Raw genomic sequence first — 4877 nt, 5'->3', positions numbered from 1 at the left:
AAACTCTATCTATGATGTTAATGTAGGCAACACCCTGGTATAATTTCCTTTTATTTTTATGGTATAGCTTATGCACAATATTTATGTGACACAAGATAATGTCATACTATATTAGCTATATAAGGAATGTTTACAGAAAATGAAATCAATAGTTTTGATTGCTAGAGCTCAGCATCAGGCTTACGTGAGTTAATTTGTGAGTTAATTGTAATTAGAGAATACTAACTTGTCCATGAAGTGTCCTGGATTCCCCAACCACTCCTGAGGATTTGTTCAGGCCTTAACTGATGTTAGCATGCGACTGGAATAGTGCTTTTTGGAAGTAATCAGTGGCTGAACTAGAGCCCATTCAGAATGAAATCCTGTTCTGTTTTACATGTCAGTATGCTGAGAAACAGTATTGCTGCTGATTTCACAAAAATAAGAATTTAAGGAAGTTCAGTAGGGAATGATGTTCTACTCCAAATCCTGTCAGTAGATCCTGAGGCCAGGAGGGATCACAGAATCACAAGCAGTACAGGGTGTCAGGGACCTCTGGAGGCCTGACTCCCCCTGCTCAGTCAGTGCCACCCAGAGCAGGCTGCCCAGGACCGCATCCTGGTGGCTTTTGAGTATTTCCAGGGATGGAGACTGCAACCTCTCTGGGCAGCCTGTGCCAGGGCTAGGTCACCCTAATGCTGAAAAAGTATTTCCTGATCTTCAGACACACCTCCTGCAACGCCATTGCCTCCTGTCCTGTCACTGGGCACCATGTTCTGCCGCACTGCATGTGCCACAGGGCTGCCTTTCAACCTGCTTTAAGGTTTCTTTTTGAGGAACAGCCAGTCCTGATTTAAGCATTTCTAGGGATCACAGACCCCAGGCTTCTGGTAATTCTAAGCGTGAATGAGCATACCTGGTAAATTACACAGGTGTCTGGTAGCTTGAGGGGCTTCCTGTTACCCTGCTGCTAGTTCTCCTTGTAGGCACTTGGAGATTGTCCTCAGGCCTGCACAGCACGTGCAGTGAAACAGGCTGAGCTCACAGCTCTCTCAGACTTGTTTCTCTCTCTTGGATGTTCTCCGAACCCTTCGCAGTACAGCGCTACTCCGTGCGGATGGCAGCTGCAGTATGCCGGCAGCAGCCAAACCAGTGCCAGGCCCTGCTGCAGGGCCTTCACAGCCGCCTGTGAAAGAAACCCATTAAAGCTCCTACACACGTGAATAAACTCACAGGAAACAAGCGCAGGTCCTCATTGCAGCACATCTCCCATCCCTGCGGACGCAAGCCAGGCCATTTTGCAGTGTCAAACACCTCACACCCCCCGAGCACACCGCTGCTTCTGACACAGGAGCCTGCTGCTGGGGCTTGGCAGGAATCCCTGACGGTGTGCTGGGACTGTATGGGGTGAAATCCTTCTAAAAATTGGTTTGTGGTGGACTGTGAGCTCACAACTGTCTTTCCTGACACCCACATATAGAAATGATTTTAGCTTTCCTGCTAGGTCTTCTGACTTTACTTGCCATGGGTTATTTCAGCTCTCCAAACTGTAGAACTTGTACACGAGCTTAGATTATGAACTAAGCTGAAGACAAGAGTGTGGTCTCTTTTAGAAATAATCTGTATTCAACAAAAAAGCAATAGGCAGGAGAGAAAATGCAGAGTTTCCCATTTTACTTGGTACTTAGCAGAAGGGCAGGGAGGTGAGATGGGAGAAGGCCTGATCTGGCCGTTGTGGCTGCCCTGAGGGAGGCCAGCAGTCAGCTTACAACGGAGAGGCACGAGTTTAGGAACAAGTTTAGGAACATTTCGGGTCAAGTCTGTACTGGGGACAGCTTCTGTTAGGCTAATTCATGATTCCAACTTAGTTAAGATATGAGCAGCTGCAGAAAAGCTGTACATAGACTTCTAATAACACATGCATTTTGCACTTATGCTAGATTATTTAGGACATGCTTTCAAAAAATATATATATTTATATAATCAGCTTGCAGCAAGATTGGAGACTGCTTGTCTGTTGCCACAAGCAGGAATTCACAGGGCCTGTTACCCATGCTTGGGATGGATTAATTCTGTATACAAACACTTGAACATGCTTACATTACAATCCAGAAAAGAATTATAAAACTAGTTCTAAGCCAGTGAAGTAGTGCTTTGATAGTTTAATCAAATTTTTATGATTTTTAGCTTCTTCCCAACTTGCCCATTGCTACCACTTCCTAAAGAGCAGTTCCAGCCACTGCCTAGATTTAGGTAAACACACAGTTTATGAAGTGGAATGCAAATTGCTCTGTGTCCCTGACCATGGGACTTCCCCGACCAGCTCCAACATGAGAAGTCTCTCTCTCCCCTTGGAGAGCAGGTACTGATTTCTTTCAGCATATTCAGGGGGTGATTCTTCCAGGAGATGTGCTGAAGTGTGACGGGAGGCTACAAATGCTCCAACAGAATTTAGGATGTGGGTGGCTTTTCTGTTGCATAAACAGATGATGACATGAGGACATGGAGCACTTACCCCAAAACAAGGAAGAACAGTTAATGCTCAAATATATTATCTATTTTTTTTTAATTGAAAAAATAGCCCCTTGAGAATTATACTCGAGAATTGCAGCTAAGTTTCTAGCACTGCTCCAGAAATCTCAGCCAGGAGCTAAAATTTGGTTTTGCTGCTGCTGTTTCAGACTGCCACCTAACGGTGATGGCTGAGCTCATTGCTCAAGTTGCCTAGCTTCCTGCTCTGTCTCTGTGGCTGCTGCATAATGAGCACCTCAGCAGTCAGAGTTCAAACTGCCAAGGACTAGCATCAGTATTCAGCTCTCTGCAAGCAAACCTTCCTTTCTCAGTGATCCTTCTGAACAACTCTTGTTCCAGCTGTACCTCACCAACACACTAACTTGCTGAGCCGCTCTAGCTTTGTTTCCAGTGTACTTCCAACACACGGGCTATTTTTTAATTCATTTTTACAGAATTGGACTGCATGACCTGGATCAGTCCTAACAGGTCTAGCTCACTAATTGCTTGGGACACCTTTATCCTAGAGCATTATTCTTGTAGATTACTGAAGCTTACTCCTCACTTTAAAATAGCTGCTCACTTTGCTTTATGAACTGCTAATCTAAACAGAACAATCAACAGCAGGTTTGTTTCTGGTTCTTTCCTCCTTCTGAGACAGATCAGTACAGACTGTGCTCCTTCACTCAGTCCTGACTTTCTCCTGTTACTGGTGGGGAAATAACTTCTCATAAATTACTTACCTAACAGATCGTAATTCTCTCCTTCTTCCCCAGTGGATTTTTTATTTACATCTTGGGAACCTTTGGAATAAAGTCAGTGCTTTGACTCCCTTCTCTAATAAAAAATAATAAAAACAAACAAAAAATCACCACCGCCACCAACAAAAAAGCCAATAGATTTGTTTGTCCTATTCCTTGCACACTCACTTTCCAAGACACGTGTGGAAAACAAAAATAAACTTCTGACTATCCCCTAGCTGTTACATGCAAATAAATCAAAAATTTTATTAAGAAATACCGAGTGAAAATGCAATCAGCAATATTGCAAAGTACAGTTTTAATCTGCACTGTTTTAATCAGTTTGTATAGGACTCAAGTCATTTCTTAATCAGAGGACAAGTTTGAAACATGCCATTAACCTTTCATGGCTACACTTTTATCCCCTGCATGTAAAGCATATGTGAAGTTTTAGCTATTTGAGAGCTTACACAGCTTGCTTCTATCATTACTTCTCTGAAGCACCAGGCAATTATTCAGAGTCTGCAGGTAACGGTTTGTGTTTGTCTGTATGAACTAATCCATCAGCATTAATACAAACTGTATTTTTGGAATTCACTTCTCCAGCTGTTCATTCTGCCATTTGTTCACCTGTATCTGGCAGTAGCTCATAGCAAGACTTCAGAAAAACGCTCCCGAAATTTAGGGCAGTCCATTTAGCCATTACATTTCAATGCAAATTCCAAATTATCAATTAGCTCATTTTCATGATACAGAACTTTTGCTTCTAGCACAAAACTATGCAGCAATCCATTCTTCCCATACTTGGAAATCTAACATGCACTTTTGTATTTTCTTCTCAGCAATGCACTTAAGAAACAGTTGGCGGCCAACTCCTTAACCTTAATTTCCAAAGACAACAGCAATTCATCTCTGGATGTTGGTGAAACTGACTGCTTCTGCCACATGGCCAAATAAGGACAGCAACCACTCCTTCTGCTTCCAAGGGAGGAAAAAAGGGAAAGATGCACCCCATTTTCCAGTGCAACAGAAGGGCTGGAATGAACTGCAAGTAATCCATTATTTTTAGAGATGCTAAAGCTGCTATATTAGATCTTAATCTAGGCCTTCTGCTGAGAGAAAGGAAAGTTGTAGTGATGGCCTAGGAAAGATAACCTCCTCCTACACCCCTTTTTTTGATCAAGTGTTCGCACGATCTGTTTCATCAGCTAGGAAGTTTTTTGCTGGAAGCTAAGATGACAGATTTAACTTCTCCACCACTCTTCTCCCGTATGTTCAAGTCTTCTGTGGAAGACAATGCACTTACTTGGGACTCTTCTGCATGAACTGAAGAAGCAGTGTGCTAGCACTCCTCTCTTCCACAAGGTCACAGAAAGCGTGTACTCTTATGGAATGCTGTGTGGAAACAAAAAAGACTTCAGACTTTTTGGTTTAAGTTCTTCGCAATGAGAAAGGCCAATAACCATTCAGCTATTGTCCCCTATATACACTTAGCTGCTTATAATACTTGGTATTGAACTTTTAAGAGTGCTTCTTCATAGAGCAGTTATTTCATAATAGCTGTCTTTCTTTCATTAGGACATGTAAGACTCATCGGAAGCTAGCAGAAACTTCCCACCTTTCTGTGGCAGACAGGACAGGCACACA

At 42.9% G+C, this 4877-nt stretch overlaps 1 long non-coding RNA gene across 1 annotated transcript; it reads left to right on the top strand.

The window, feature by feature from the left end:
• Positions 1-897: 897 nt before the first annotated feature.
• Positions 898-4755, top strand: LOC121064820. Its single transcript, XR_005816714.1, has 2 exons — positions 898-1366; positions 4073-4755. It is a non-coding gene; the product is annotated as an uncharacterized LOC121064820 (long non-coding RNA).
• The last annotated feature ends 122 nt before the right edge of the window (positions 4756-4877 follow it).

This window comes from Cygnus olor, chromosome 2 (assembly GCF_009769625.2).
Source record: "Cygnus olor isolate bCygOlo1 chromosome 2, bCygOlo1.pri.v2, whole genome shotgun sequence".
Classification (NCBI taxonomy): Eukaryota; Metazoa; Chordata; class Aves; order Anseriformes; family Anatidae; genus Cygnus; species Cygnus olor.
Note: the sequence above shows the minus strand (reverse complement) of the source record. Positions and strands in the feature narration are given on the sequence as shown.